Consider the following 17,227-nt stretch of genomic DNA (forward strand, 5'->3'; position numbering starts at 1 on the left):
CAGATTGCACATATCCATTAATATGATTATTTGTTTTTTTCTTTCTGACTTACTTCACTCTGTATGGCAGTTTCTAGGTCCATCTACATCTTTACAAATAACCCAATTTTGTTCCATTGTATATATAAATATATACATCTTGATTATTCATTCCCCTATTGATGGACCTTTAGGTTGTTTCCACATCCTTCACGTTCTGATTCTTTGATGTCACCTGCTAGTAAATGACAAAATGAATTTACAAGTAGTGAATCAGTGTAAATTCAAACTCCATAATAATAATAACAATAATAATAATAATCCTGTAACCACTTTTAATCATCTCTTCTATATAAACTAATCTGCACATTGAATTTTATTTATATTCATTATATAACATAGTTCTCCTACTAACAACAGAGAAATTCCACTTTGCAGATGAGGAAACTGAGGTTATAGAGAATAAATAACTCATCTAATGCCTCTTGAAGTTTGTGCTTCTTCTTTATCATTCTCTTGCCCTGAATTTCATATATTCTTTGGGAATTATATTGAAGTGAACAGAGGAGGATATTCTAATCAAATACTTTTATGATATTAGTGTGATGGAAAAAATTAACCCAGAATTTTAGGCAGTGTCTCATAAAGCTTTTATTTTGTTTCTATTTTGATGGGGAGGGGCTCATTCTTACTTTTACAAGGTAGCAAGATATAAATTGAATACCTTTAACAATGGTCAGTTGCAACCAAGATTCTGTAGCATTAGAAGGTTTTCTCTGTGAATTTTCATTTGACCTGCCTTCTCTGAAACTGAATCCATCACTGGTGTGATGCTGACTTGAGTGTCTTTGTTCTAACATACAAAGCCTGAATAAAAAGCAAATACATTCAGAAATATATAAATTGGAACTCAGTTCATGGAATAATATATTTTCCCCCTTTGAAAGAAAAATACAGCTCTCTGGATTTATAGCCACCAAAGAGTTTTATTGACACGTTAATTTCTGAACATCATTTAGATAAATCACTGAGTCTTGCCAGTCCCATCATATGATTTGTGATGCTTTCCAGAGTGTCTGGGTCCAGAAATCAATGACTGCCTTGTGCTTATCAACATATGCCATTCTTCATCTGTGACAGACAGAGCATGGGAAATAGATCCCTGTTAATTTTTAATAAGATTCACAAATAACATCCCTTTGGGGGCACAGAAAAGAGTTAGCTGTGCAGAGACTTTAAGATACATTAAAAACTCACATCAAATATACATCAAGACACAATATTAAAGTCCTCACAGGTATAGGCAAAAGAGCCATCCACAAGAGCATCAGTTTGCTTAAAATGTCTCAGGGAGCATACTCCCATCACGTACAGCTTACCATCTGTGACTTTCCATTAACTCTGCGATGGCATGACCTCTTTGGTGAGTGTGCCGCCACAGGCCTGCTCTCTGCTTTCCCAGCAGGACTGGGAAGGTTGCACTTGTGAACAAATGCTCCTACTTCTTCATTCTGTGATGGCTTTTGATTTAGTGCACCCTTAGAGAGTGAAAGCGCTACACTCAATATGCCAGCAAATTTGGAAAACTCAGGAGTGGCCACAGGACTGGAAACGGTCAGTTTTCATTCCAGTCCCAAAGAATGCTCAAACTACTGCACAATTGCACTCATCTCACACGCTAGCAAAGCAATGCTCAACATTCTCCAAGCCAGGCTTCAGCAATACATGAACCATGAACTTCCAGATGTTCAAGCTGGTTTTAGAAAAGGCAGAGGAACCAGAGATCAAATTGCCAACATCTGCTGGATCATCGAAAAAGCAAGAGAGTTCCAGACAAACATCTATTTCTGCTTTATTGACTATGCCAAAGCCTTTGACTGTGTGGATCACAATAAACTGTGGAAAATTCTTTAAGAGATGGGAATACCAGACCACCTGACCTGCCTCTCGAGAAACCTATAGGCAGGTCAGGAAGCAACAGTTAGAACTGGACATGGAACAGACTGGTTCCAAATAGGAAAAGGAGTACGTCAAGGCTGTATATTGTCACCCTGCTTATTTAACTTATATGCAGAGTACATCATGAGAAATGCTGGGCTGGAAGAAGCACAAGCTGAAATCAAGATTGCTGGGAGAAATATCAATAACCTCAGCTATGCAGATGACACCACCCTATGGCAGAAAGTGAAGAGGAACTAAAAAGTCTCTTGATGAAAGTGAAAGAGGAGAGTGAAAAAGCTGGCTTAAAACTCAACATTCAGAAAACTAAGATCATGGTATCTGGTCCCATCACTTCATGGCAAATAGATGGGGAGACAGTGGAAACAGTGGCTGACTTTATTTTTGGGGGCTACAAAATCACTGCAGATGGTGATTGCAGCCATGAAATTAAAAGACGCTTACTCCTTGGAAGGAAAGTTATGACCAACCGCGACAGCATATTAAAAAGCAGAGACATTACTTTGCCAACGAAGGTCCTCTAGTCAAGGCTATGGTTTTTCCAGTGGTCATGTATGGATGTGAGAGTTGGACTGTGAAGAAAGCTGAGCGCCGAAGAATTGCTGCTTTTGAACTGTGGTGTTGGAGAAGACTCTTGAGAGTCCCTTGGACTGCAAGGAGCTCCAACCAGCCCATCCTAAAGATTAGTCCTGGTGTTCATTGGTGGGACTGACGATGAAGCTGAAACTCCAATATTTTGGCCATCTCATGTGAAGAGCTGACTCATTGGAGAAGACCCTGATGCTGGGAGGGATTGGCAGCAGGAGGAGAAGGGGTCAACAGAGGATGAGATGGCTGGACGGCATCACCGTCTCGATGGACATGAGTTTGAGTAAACTCCAGGAGTTGGTGATGGACAGGGAGGCCTGGCATGCTGCGATTCATGGAGTCGCAAAGAGTCAGACACAACTGAGCGACTGAACTGACTAAACTGAACTAATGACTTATGGACAGTCTCATTTTTATAAAGCTATTTATGAGAAATAGGAACTGTGTGATGGCAAGGTATAACAGGAAGTGAAAGTGAAAGTTTTTCAGGCACGTCTGACTCTTTGTGACCCCATGAACCATATAGTCCATGGAATTCTCCAGGCCAGAATACTGGAGTGAGTAGCCATTCGCTTCTCCAGGGGGTCTTCCCAGCCCAGAATTTGAATCCGGGTCTCCCCATTGCAGGTGGATTCTTTACCAGCTGAACCACAAGAGAAACCCAAGAATACTGGAGTGGCTAGCCTATCCCTTATTCGGCAGATCTTCCTGACCCAGGAATCAAACCGGGGTCTCCTGCATTTCAGGAAGATTCTTTACCAACTGAGCTATGAGGGAATCCCAGGTGTAACAGAGAAATATCACAAATGCTCACACTGAGGGACAAAATCTTACTGCCTGGTTATGTTGTTGTCATTGTTGTTTAGTCTACATCATGTCCAGCCCCATGGAATGTGACTGGTGATATTGGTTATCGTTAATGATGCTGTCTAGGACTTGACATTCATCTTACATTCATGCCAGGTAACGTTTCCCTCATCAACTCTCTTTTCCTTAATATTGACGTTACTCAGACTTCATTGTCTTAACCCATTGCTTTTTGGTCTTCACATACTGTTCATCACGTTACTTGATTCAGTCTGATGTCTTTATCTTTTTTTTTTTTTTTTAATTTTATTTTATTAGTTGGAGGCCAATTACTTCACAACATTTCAGTGGGTTTTGTCATACATTGACACGAATCAGCCATTGAGTTACACGTATTGATGTCTTTATCTTTTACCTGCATGCTTTCGCCTTCAGCTTTAGCCTCTTGCTTGTGATTCATAGAAGTCTAAATATAGGCTGTACACTTGGGCTTGACAGGACCCACTATCTCTGCTCTCTCTACTCTTCTTTTCCTGGTGGGTGCTCTGATCCTCTCCGGGAACACAGAAGTCGTTTTTGACTCATCTCTCTCCTATATATCTGTCCTTCAATCCTTCATCAGGTGATACCAATTATATCTTCAGATGTTTCTAGAACGTACACCCTTTCTGTTCCACTGTATACCTACTTCTACTAACCGGGTAGAGGCTCTTATCATCTCTTCCTATACAATTTCAGTGGCTTCTTGTTTTCTTTTACTCCAGTCATGCTCCAACTCCTTAATCAATCCCTCTTAGAACCAAAGTGATGTCCTTACACTGTACACCTTAGCACATCACTCCAGCCCTCAAGACATTTACAAACTCTCCTTTGACTGTGGGGTGAAGTTTAAGTTCATTAGTACTACATGCTCAGTCGCTTTGTCATGTTCAACTCTTTGTGAACCCCACGGACTATAACCTGCCAGGCAATTCCATGGACTGTAGCCCACCAGGTTCCTCTGTCCATGGGATTTTCCAGGCAAGAACGGTGGAGTGAGTTGCCATTTCCTCCTCCAGAGGATCTTCCTGACCCAGAGATTGAACCCAAGCCTTTTGTGTCTCCTGCCTGGGCAGGCGGATTCTTTACCACTGCACCATCTGGTTAGAGTGGCATGTAAATAATTTTATGTCTTGATTCCATCTTCCTCTACATGCAATTTCTTTTCACTTTTAAGCTCATACTCTAATTAATACTAATTTCATACTCTAATTAATAAACTTTATATTCCTTTAACATTTTGTGTGCTCATTTGCTTTGATCCATTTAAGAAGGAGGTCCATCTTTCTTTTCTTGGCTACTAATTACTCATCTTTCAAGGTCTTGTTTTCTTCTGGGAGTCATACATTAACCCAAGGTTGGAATAAGTGGTCCTCCATGCTCACAAAATATCAAGTATACATCTGTGTTATCCTTAGTACTTATGACAATATCCTCCATGTCGTCTTACCCTAATATAAGCTTCTTAGGAGCTACCTGCTTATTTTATTCTTTGGCTTCATTCTTCTAGTCAAGTGACTAGCATAGCGCCTGACAAGTGTTAAGAGCTCATTTTTTCCTGATGTGAACTGAGAGGTATTTTGAACATCATTATGGACACAAGAATCAAGACTTAAATTCTGAGGTTTTCACGATTATATGTCATTATTCAATTTTCAAAGTGTTTAGTGAATTTATTTCTGGTATTTTTTTAGGGTAAGGATACAGGAGGAGGGTAAAGTATGGTTCTTAACCTGAAGGAACGTACTAGTGCAACCAGTATGCCAGGGGTATATTTCATAATCATTATTTAATTGCATATATTGCATGTTTCACAAAATTCACATATATACTTTGTGAATTTGAATACATTAATATTATGTATAATGTATGCATTCAGAAGATCGGTATGATTGTTAACTCTTTACCAGGCATTAGGACAGGCACTGAAAATTTTACAGCTATAAGACATGACCCTTACCCTCAAAGAATTTACAGTCTAGTTTGGGATTAAACTGAGGAGCGATCACAGATTCATAATGCAGTGTGATGAGTGTTTCATGTGCACCAGGAACATGCATGAATAAAAGAGTGCACTTGCCCTTGATTTGAGGGGTTCACACAAGAACTAGTATAGTGAATGGTGTAGGCAGTTCAGGGGGGATCAAAAAGAATTAAGGAAGGAAGGGGTGAGTGTACGTTGAGAAGTGGGTAAAGATTTCATGCGCTATATGGAAACAGAGTTGGACATTAAGGGATTGGTTAGATGGTGACTATGATCTGACTCATCAGACACCATTAAAATTATTCAGCATAGATAGGATATAAGTGTAATCAAATTGTGATGTATATTTTTCTTTCCTTTCTTATTTTGAGAAGGGAAAAACTCAAATAATTTCTTGTTATGCTATGCTTATCATATAGTTACTTCCTTTCACTCACAGTCAAGTTTCATAAATGAAATTCATCTATGAAAATCATGCATGATATTTAAGGAATAGTTGAAACAATATTTCAAAGTTCATTATGGGGAAATACTGTTACCTGCCTCTGGCAAATTTTGTGCAGCAATCTATCTTATATATGAGGATTTCAGGAAGAGATTATCTTTATGATCCTTTAATAATAGGTGGGATAGGATGGGGAAATAAAGAAAACACCCAACACATCAGCGATGGAACACCAGCACCTACTTGTATTTCTATTTCTTGGTTAGACTTTTCCTGGGTTGTGGTTCTTTAGAACTTTGTAAAACATCACATCAGCAAATCTCAAAGAATCACAGGGCATGAGTTCATTTTCCATCTGATCAGTGACAATAGCATTTTAATCATGAAACTTACAAAACATTGAGGATCTCCAGTTTCAAGAATTTAAAAAATCAGTCCTTAAAGCATTAATCCAAATATAAAAATGCTAAATGGTCCTTTTACTCATTTAACAAGTTTTTTCACCAAAACTCAAGATAGAACTTTCCTCAGAAAGCTTCCTCAAGTAATGTGTAGTGTAACACCCAGCAAATGCCTACTTGTGAAGTGTTCCCAAATGACCAGTAGATTAGTGCATCACACGCTGAAGGTCACAGTGGCTGCCAATGGTCGGGTGCATTAACCTCAAGGCCAGGCTCACGCTACTCTTTTTTCTTCCAGCTTTATTGAGATATAATTGACCTACAGCACTGTGTAATTTTAAGGTATATAGCATAATTACTAGACTTACATACATCATGAAATGATTATCACAATAACTTGTTAAACATCCAACATCTCATATAGATACAAAAATTAAAAGAATAGAAAAAATTTCCTTATGATTAAAAACTCTTAGGATTTACTCTCTTAACACTTTCCTATATTAACACACAGCAGTATTAATTGTATTGTACACTACCTCACTAGTACTTACTTATTTTATAACTGGAGGTTTATACCATTTACCTGCCTTCATTTAATTCCCCCTCCTCCCTACTTCCCACAGGTGGAAACCACATATCAGATCTCATTTTTTGTCAGTTTGTTTATTTGTTTATGAAGTCCACTTGAACTACATCCCTATGTTAGCTTATGTTATACAACATAGTGGTTCAATATTTCTATACATTTCAAAGTGATCGCCATGATAAGTCTAATTACCACCTGTCAACATATAAATATATTATATTAAATAAATGTAACTACTGACTATAATTCCCACACTGCACATTTCATATATGTGGCTCTTTTATTTAACAACCAGAAGTTGGCATCTCTTTATCTGCCTTCTCTATTTCTTTTCTTCTCTTACTCTCTGCCCTTCTGATAAATACCTGTTTGTTCTCTGCATCTATAATTCTATTTCTGTTTTGTTATGTTTCTTCATTGTTTTGTTTTTAGATTCCACACATAAGTGAAATTATGCAGTGTTTATTTTTCTCTGTCTGACTTATTTTACTTAGCCTAACAAGTCCCTCCATGTTTTATCACAAATGACAAGATTTCATTCTTTTTCATGGCTGAATAGTGTTCCATTATATATGCCACATCTTTATCCATTCATCTACTGATAGATACTTAGATTGCTTCCATATCTTGGCTATTGTGAATGATGCTGCAGTGAACTCTGGGATGCATATATCTTTTTGGTTTCGTGTTTTTGTTTTCTTTGTGTAAATATCCAGGAATGGGATTGTTAAATCATATGGTACTGCTATTTTCTAACTTTTTGAGGAATCTCCATATGTTTTACATAACAGTGGTACCAAATTTGCATTTCTACCAACAGTGCATGAAGTTTCTCTTTATTTTCTCAATACTTTCACCAACATTTTTTATTTGTTGTCTTTTGATAATGGCCATTCTTACAGATGTGAGGTGATGCCTCACTGTGGTTTTGATTTGCGTATCTCTGATGATTAATGATGTTGAAAATCTTTTCATGTGCCTGTTGGCCATCTGTATGTCTTCTTTGGAATAATGTCTGTTCAGGTCCTCTGCCCATTTTTAAATCCAATTTTTATTTATTTTGAGTTGTATGAATTCTTTGTATATTTTGGACATTAACTCCTTATTGGATATACTTTTCATGTAAGGTGATTACTCTGCTTTGAAAGGTTCTTCTCTTCTGAGAACAGAGTGACATTTTGTTGATCCGTATCTTCTTGCTTATTTGGTCTCCCATTGACAAGAAGCACACATATTTATGAAATAGCTGACAAAGGCAAATGATGTGTTTGTGGTGATAGAACAGAGGGAAACAAGCTGGCAAGCACAGATGGTAAGTAGGGCATCAGAAAATCAAGTCCTGATTCACCAAGAGCGAGATCAGCATTTTGGTCCATTTTATAGACATAGAATTTCACTCTTTTTAATAAAACAGGAATGGTAAAATTATGGAAGAAATACAGTTTAGTATTGAGCATTTCCATCCCCCAAATAAACATTCCCAGTTATTTGCTTTCGATTTTGAACAGGTCTTTGGCCTCTTCCAGACAAACACACAAAACTATGATTGCGTGTGTGCCAAGTCACTTCAGTCATGTCTGACTCTTTGCAACCCTAGGGCTGCAGCCCACCAGGCTCCTCTGTCCACGGGCTTCTCCAGGCAGAATACTGGAGCGGGTTGCCACACCCTTCTCCCGGGAATCTTCCCTTCCCAGAGATCAAATCCATGATGAGTCTTCTGCAATGGCAGAAGACACTAGCGCCACCTAGGAAGCCCACTATGATTGCAATTATAGCTAATTTTTAGAAGCCATTTCGGGCCTACTACTTAAGCAGAAGGTCATGATTAACTGAATTCACTTTTATATACTTGTTCAGTGTATTTAGAGTTGTTGAGGACAATTCAAGAAGAGAAACAGTTCCTGCTTCAGCTACCTAATACCGAGTGAACTGTGACTGATTTCATGCTAGTGCTTATATAACAATGCACTGCTGATGATATGAACTAGTGGTAAACCATGGTGATTGCACTGAGCTGTACCTTATATGTTGCACTTTTGTAAAACAGCATTTGGATAGAGGCAAAGATTTTGTTTTAGTAGAAGTTATAATCATGAATATCATCATTATTATATTCTCTACCAGGTTACAATGCCTATTATGACAAATACGCATGTATATCTATTCATATATATACATATATGTATAGTGCTTCTGCTTTACAAGATATCTTTAAGATATCTGCTTTATAAGATAGAAGACAAAGATCATGTTCTCATTCTGACAGAATGATTGATTAAACTAACTTCTTCCTAACCCTTCTGTTAGAAAATGCCTGGAAGTAATGAAAAAACTGTGACAAATAAATTTAAAGTACTGCCAAATTTAAAATAAAGAAAGAAGTATCCCCAAAGAACAAAACTCAATGGGAAAATGGAAGTCAAGGTACTAAACACAACTTGACATTGGGAGAGAAGTTTGGAATGATGGTGGATATGGTGGTACGGAGTTGGAGGAAGATTAGGAGAGTTATTATATTCTGCAGCTGGGCTTTAATTTCCAATATAGACAAATAATAAACCTTGAGTTAGACAATGAGTTGAAAACTGAGAGATTTCTACATGTATTTAGAACCACTGAAGGACTGTCATAAATAAACAATGTAAAGATTCTGAGCTATGCTCCTGGTTTGATCCAGGTGTTACTGGACCACTGCTCTCACAGATACTATTAACAGTGAAAAAAGATGCAAAAGAAGATGAACTTACAGCACTGAAGAGAAGATAAAACCAGGTATATTGTGAAGGAGAGGTGACATTTTGAAGAGAATGGCATAGACAGCATAAACTATTCATTTTTGTGGCAGTTAGCAGAGAGGGCATCATGAACTCCGTTAAGAAACATGCAGTTCTTCTGGAACAAAGAACTAGTGAGTGGAGTTTGCTGCTATAAAATTACAGTATAAAAACAGATACAATCTAAAGAGCTGAGAGAAAAAAAATATGAGCAAAACTTCAGGGAAAGTGAAAGTCGCTCAGTTGTACCCAACTCTTTGCAACCCCATGGGCTAAACAGTCCATGGAATTCTCCAGGCCAGAATAATGGAGTAGGTAGCCGTTCCCTTCTCCAGGGGATCTTCCCAATCCAGGGATCGAGCCCAGGTCTCTGGCATTGCAGGAGGATTCTTTACCAGCTGATTCTGTATCAGATGGATTCTCTATCAGGGAAATGTGGGTCAAAATCAAAAGTACTAATATTCGTATAATTGGAATCACAGAAAGAGAGAAAATGGCTGCAGAAAATGTGTGTTAAGAAATAAAAGCTAGATTTTCCCCAAATGTGGGCAAAATTATAAATTTATAGATTCAAGAAGCTCACTATCTCCAAATATTATAAACTAAAACAAAAGAAAAAACCTTTGCCAAGACACATCACTGCTGAATTTCAAAAGTAAAGAAAATAATCTTGAAAGCAAGGAAAAAAAAAACCACATTAGTTAGAAGATTAACCATGAGCAGTTTTTTGTACACCAATTAAACATCAGTAAAGCAGGATAAATGGTATGTATCTGGGTAAATATAAAGGACTATATTTTTTAAGATCTTTAAAACATGTATTACTGTTAAAAGCAAAAATTATCATGTTTATAATGGGTTTCAGTGTATATAAGAGTAATATATATGAAAATTAGAAGGGCAGGTCCAAGGAACCTATATGGGTATAAATCTTCTTCTTTACTTAAAATAGCAGCAGAATAATAACTCCAATTGGTTGTGAATGGAAGGTATGTGCATTTTACTACTTAGAGCAACTATTGAAGAAATGATACAAAGAGAGTTAGCCAAAAGGCCAGTGCTGTTGTTGAGTTGCTAAGTCATGTCCAACTCTGTGACCCTATGGACTGTAGTCTGCCAGCCTCCTCTGTCCATGGGATCGCCCAGACAAGAATACTGGAGTGGGTTGCTGTTTCCTTCTCCAGGGGATCTTCTTGACCCAGGGAATAAACCCATGTCTCCTGCATTGTGGATTCTTTAATGCTGAGCCACCAGGGAAATTCTAAAAGGCCAATAGGTAAATTTAAAAGGAATTTAAATTTTTTTTAAATTGTTTAAATTTTTAAAAATTTAAATAGAATATTAAAAATAGTTCAGTAATCCAGAAGGAAGAAGGGAAAGAGGCTTAGAGAAACATTAAAAGAGGGGACAAACAAAAAATGAATAATAGAATTGTAGTGCTAACTGCCAAGAAAAGATATTTTAAAAATGAGATATTATTTAATATGTATTGATTTGGTTTGGAAAGTATGACACTTATGTGTGGGTATAGCAAAATTGATTCTCATACATTGCTGTTGTGAATGCAAATTACTATCAACGCTACATAGTGATAGCCTATACGTGAGCAATTTAACTTCTATGTGTGTGTCTTAGAGAAACTATGGTAAACATGCTTGAAAAACATGTGCAAAGATTTATTGAAACATTTTTTAAAACTAATTTTTAATAGAGGGAAAAATGCAAACAATTTAGCTTTATAGAATTTAATTCTGACAAAATATTCAATATAATTCTGACAGAGTATAGTTCTGACAAAATGTGATCCACTGGAGAAGGTAATGGCAAACCACTTCAGTATTCTTGCCTCGAGAACTCCATGAGCAGTATAGAATATAATGCCAGTTAGTTAACATTAAAATTTTTAAAATGCTGCATATAGTTTACAGATACTACAGTATGTTTAAAGCTCTGACTAGGAACTACAAAATCATGAGCATCATCACATTTGTGCAGGGAGGTAATAAGTATGAGGAAGTAGTTATACTGTTAAGATTTTTAAAAGAAACCAGAAGCAAAAATAATATTTTTTAAAAGAAAGGAAATACACAATTACTTATAGCTCCTATTTATACAATTCACTTTATAGGCCTTTTTACCCCATAGTGCTTTTTGTGATGATAATTTGTGTCAGCTGATTGAGTTATCCAGGGATAATGAAAAAAGGAACAAATACTGCTCAATCATCTCCTGCTTTATTCATCATTCTTAGGAAAGACAGCAGTCTGATTGGAATGTACACATTTGAATTCTTCCTAATTTGCTAGGGGTTGAGGTAGGACTCACAGTCTGTGATGTCCCATTCCTGACACCTGGTTTTGACACTTTATAATTTCCTTTTTTAGAATTTAGAATTTCCTTTTTTAGAATTTAGAATTTCCTGGGGCAGTGGCTTCACCAGTGCTAGAACTGCCATGGCTATGTTAAAAGTATTATAACTTTCAATCTCCTGTACATGTTCCCAAATATTTTACAGGTTAAGCGAGTATCATTTCTTACTCTCTAAAGCAGCTCACAATAATTGAGGAAGAACTCTAAAAACTGAGAAGTCAAAAATGGAAAGTCATAGTGCAATGCTATGCAACAATTAAAAATAATGACATGGTAATATGCTCCCACAATACTATTAGGGAAAAAAGTGTCCAAATCCATAGTTTGATGCTACTAAGGTAGAAATTTTGTTAAAGTTAGTAATAATTATAAACACATGGATGCATAAACTCGTATTTCCCCAGGGTGGGAGTGGAAGGGAAGTCTGTACCAAAATGTTACCTCTGTTTATCACTACTTAATGGAATTCATGACTACACATTTTTCTTTCTTTCTGTATTGTCTATTGTTCAATGGGTGCTTTTACTTTCATAATTTAGAATGTTCAACTCTAAAGAATTAATTTAAACTTGATTTAAATTTAAATACATTTCAGAAAGTTGGCAGTTTCAGAAATTTGGTAAATTTCAGAAATATGGCATCTGTTTTTCCCCACTTCCTACAAATAGTGTGTTAAAGTTACAGTGCTATCTAATTATAGCTAATTCAAAGATAAACTTAGTTTTATTTCCACATTTGTCACTGAGGGCTTCCCAGGTGGCACCAGCAGAAAAGAATCCACCTGCCAATACAAGAGACACAAGAGATGTAAGTTCAAACTCTGGGTCAGGAAGATTCTCTGGAGGAGGAAAGGGCACCCCATCCCAGTATTTTTGCTTGGAGAATCCCATTGACAGAAGAGACTGGCAGGGTACAGTCATGGGGTCTCAAAGAGTCGGACGCAATTGAGCGCCTGATCACAGCACATCTGTTACTGAATTTGGTTTTGAAAGGAGAATACTTTTCAATCTTTGTGATTATCAATTTAGAACAGATCAAATATAAAATTTGGTTTAAGTTCTGCGGTCAAAATCTAAGATAGATTATTTACTTTGTTTTCTAAAGCAGAGTACTTCTAAGATCAGAGGATCCAGATGACTTCTTTCAAGAGAGTTTATTTATGTTTTTCTCCTTTTGTATTGACCACGAAGTAGTATTTGGATGAGCCCTTGTCATATGGACTTGAATGAAAAAAGTATTTTTTAAAATGTAAAGTGAATTTACCTTCTATTCTATCCCCAAACAACAAAAAATCAAAATTAAGCTACTCTAAGAAACAGAACATTTGCAAAATCTTTATTCTCCAGCATTTGGATAGTATTTAGCTCAAGTATTTTGATACCATTTGCCAAGGAAGAAGCTGAGAACACAAAAATGCTTGCTAGGGTATTTTTCTCTTTCTTTTTCTGCTTAGATTTCTCATCCATAATACATTGGATTGATTCTTTTGTTGGTAGTTTAATATAAGGGTAGTCCACAAATTTTTTTCTCTAAGTCAGTCTCTTAGGATAAATAAAGTATCAACATATGCACCCACATTTCTAATTAACAAGATGTTTATTTTACACTAATAGCATGAAATAGAGAGTGGAATTTCATATGATTATGTCCATTGGGTAGTTGCAGTCTCTTGAGTTTTTTTATTTGAAGAGTTGTATTACTGTAATTTGAAATCAATGCAACTAGAATTAATTTAAAAGTTCTTATGGAGAAATTTTCATTTAGTTTAATTTTGCATTTTTCTTACTGTATTTCTCTTTACATACATAGTACATTTATAGGCATGCTGGAAAATTTTTTTGACAGGTTGGTTAAGATATCTATGGAATTACAAGAGACTTTCACTGGTCCCTCCTCCTGGAAAGTTCTTTAACCAGGTATCTGTTTTGATAACACTTTCACCAACTTCAAGTCTCTAATCTTTACTCAGTTTCACCTTGTGGCTTATCTTGAATATCCTATTAATTTGGTAAATTCCTTTTACTCATTTTGACCCCACCCTCACTCTCCTAATTTCCCATACTCCAATCTACATTTTCCTTTCCCTGAAGCACTTATCAACTTTCACCATATTATATAATTTACTTCTTTCTTATATTTACTGTTAAATGTGTAATTCTTCCTCCTAGAATGCAAGTATCCTGAGGGCAGGAATCTTCGTCTTTGGGGCTTAATAATACATCCTAAGAACTAAAAACGCCTGCTGGATCATCACAGGTTCTCAACGTGTGTTTTCTTTAAATTATTTGAAGTCAAATGAGGTATCAATGAAATATCAGCAGATTATTTCACTGTTTGGGAAATGAATGTGATGCAGCCTATCCCACTGTAACTTGACTTCAAATACTGTTTCCTAATGTATTCACTGAGCAATGATGCCAGTGTTGTCCTGGCACACTTGGATTCTGTTGAATAAGTCAAAATCATGGCCATGGACAGGTGACTGACTGCTTGGTTATCTGAGGCCACTAATGGTCATATTAGAGCCATCTTTACTAAGCTTTCCTCTAATTCTCCCCTCCATGTGTGGAGGTGTAGGTTTTTCACAAAGGAATGTTTTAATCTAAAAATGTTTCTCAACACTAAATCTTAGACTGATAAATTATCATCTTCTCTTCTGTAAGCATAAAACTGCAAGAATGAAGGGAATAAGGAACTATAAGACAGAGAGAACCATGGCTTTTCATTTCTAAGAGGGAGAAATCAATGAGAAAGACATGGAGGCCCATGTTTGGGAGATATTCTTTCATATCATCTTACAGTTATGGGAGAAAATGATAAACAGGAATGGAGTCAGATTAAATGATCTAACCAAGCCATAGCTACATTCCTTGAATCTTCTTAGTGGCTTGGGCTTTTGGGTGAATGAATTGTTCCAAAATGGCCTCATTTAAGGAAATCTTAAAGAATGATCAAACAATGTCGAAAATGTATTTGACTGGCCCCAAGTAGCTGGTCTAAGCTGACACTGGGGGTTCTCACATCTGTGCTGCTCGGTATGATGGATGGGGTAAGTGCATCCTGATTAGTGTCTAGGGATGGACAGAGAGTTAATGCAGAGAGTCAGCAGTTTATAAATCTATTACCGACATCTTGGCTGAATCTGACCTTTGCAGTGCCAGAGTAGATGACAGCGTAATACACTGGTACCAATGGCTAGCTCCCAGGGAAGCTTATACTTCATCTTGAATCAAATTTTAATGATGAACCAATAGCAGAATCTATTGGTACTTATAGACTTTCTATGTGATATTTTGTCTTATACTAGAGTGGGTAGCCATTCCCTCCTCCAGGGTAATCTTCCCAACCCAGGGATCAAACTCAAGTCTCCCCATTGCAGGCAGATTCTTTACCAGCTGAGCCTCAAGGGTAGCCCAAATTATACTAAGACAGCTAGAGAAGACTATATATCTTATTTTGGGTTTCTAATTTTTTCTTAGAATACATATTGCTGTCTTTATGTATTTGTATATGTGTGTGTGTATGTGTATCAAACACTTGAAATAGCTAAAACTCAAAAAAACTAGAGCTCTGTTAAGTTGTAAAATTTAATTGCCATTAATCTTCTTGATGAAGTCTGTTTCTTGAGATGTTCCCAACTCAGGGATCAACCCAAGTCCCCTGTATTACAAGCAGATTCTTTACCATCTGAGCCACCAGGGAAACCCATTGAAAACAGTACATTTTCCATTTAAGTCTTGATGTTAATTCTTTCCATTAATCAGGGAATCAGTACAACAGAGTTGTTCAAGCCTGGTACTAGGGTCACCAGTCCTGAATTTTAATCCCAGCCATATCACCTACTAGCTGGATGACCATGGGCAAATGACTAGTCTTACTGAGTTTTAGTTTCTTCTTTCCTCAAAAAGAAGAATAACACCTCCCAGAGCTCTTGTGAGAGTGTGAAAATATATATTTTGTGAATTTTAGTCATTTAGTCTTCATTCCTGGTGCCCTTTCTATCTCACTATTTTCTTCACTGTGTGCTTACACAGAAGGGTAGGTTGTTCTGCTTTTTCATTGTTGGAAAACTATTTCTAAAAATTAATGGTGAAGCCACTCATCTGAATGTACCTTTGCCCCCAAATTTCTACTTCCTTCTCTCTGAGCCGTTTTACTCTGAATATAGCTTAATTCACCTCCAGTCCTTTAATTTGTAGAAATAAATTATTACTCTTCTTTTCCCCTCTCATCTATAGATATCTCTCAGGCAAAGGAAACACACTTCGTGACCGACAAAATTACTATATAGCAAGGGGCAGGGTAAACACATTACAGATCTCAATAATGTGTGGGTCATTGTCGCTGGTTTCTCCTGTGCACGTTCAGAAGTTCCTTGAATTCATTTCACTCTTTCATGTCTCTTTTCCTGGCTCACACAATCCCACAACTTCTCCACATAGAACAGTTAGAACTTATTTATCCAGTGAGACTCGGCTCATTTGTTTTCCACTAATAGCTTCTTGCCTGCTACGCATCCCTGCCTTCACTTCCACCCTCCAAGGAGAGATAATCTCTCTCCTGCTCCACTTTACTGTAAGCTTACTTCTTACAAGTTCTTCTAAGCATGATGGTGTGTGTTGTCTGTCTTTGTTCACTAGATGCTAGACGTTAGAGTCTGCTGCCACAGCATTGCGTCATCCTTTTGGAGACAATCTCCAATGGGTGTTTCTCGCTACAGAGCTTTACTGCCAGGGCTAGAATCAGTGTCTTCTGCTCTGGCCCTGATCTAATTCTAATGAGTTGACTACAACTATCACTATTTACATTGATATATATGTGAAGTAGTATATTGTAGTGGTTTGGTAACAAATTATCTGATTGTACATCCTAACTCTACCAATTTGTCTTTTGGTTGATCACCTACTACTTGAGTTTGGGCAAGCTGCTTCTCTGATGCTTGTCTATGTGAGCTCAGTTGTGCCTGATTCTTTGCAACCCCATGGACTGTAGCCCGCCAGGCTCCTCTGTCCATGGAATTTTCCAGGCAAGAAAACTGGAGTGGGTTGCCATTTCCTACTCCAGGGGATCTTCCCAACCCAGGAGTCAAACCCATGTCTCCTGCATTGACAGGTGGGTTCTCTACCACTGAGCCACCAGCGAAGCCCTACCATCTCTAAATTGAGATGATGATAATACCTCCTTGTAGGGATATTGTAAAGTTTAAGTGGGAAATCCATATGCTTAGAATGCAGCCTGGCACATAGAAGCACTAATCAAGGTTAACGCTCATATTTAAATAATAATCATAAT

This window comes from Muntiacus reevesi, chromosome 4 (assembly GCF_963930625.1).
Source record: "Muntiacus reevesi chromosome 4, mMunRee1.1, whole genome shotgun sequence".
In the NCBI taxonomy this organism is placed as follows: domain Eukaryota; kingdom Metazoa; phylum Chordata; class Mammalia; order Artiodactyla; family Cervidae; genus Muntiacus; species Muntiacus reevesi.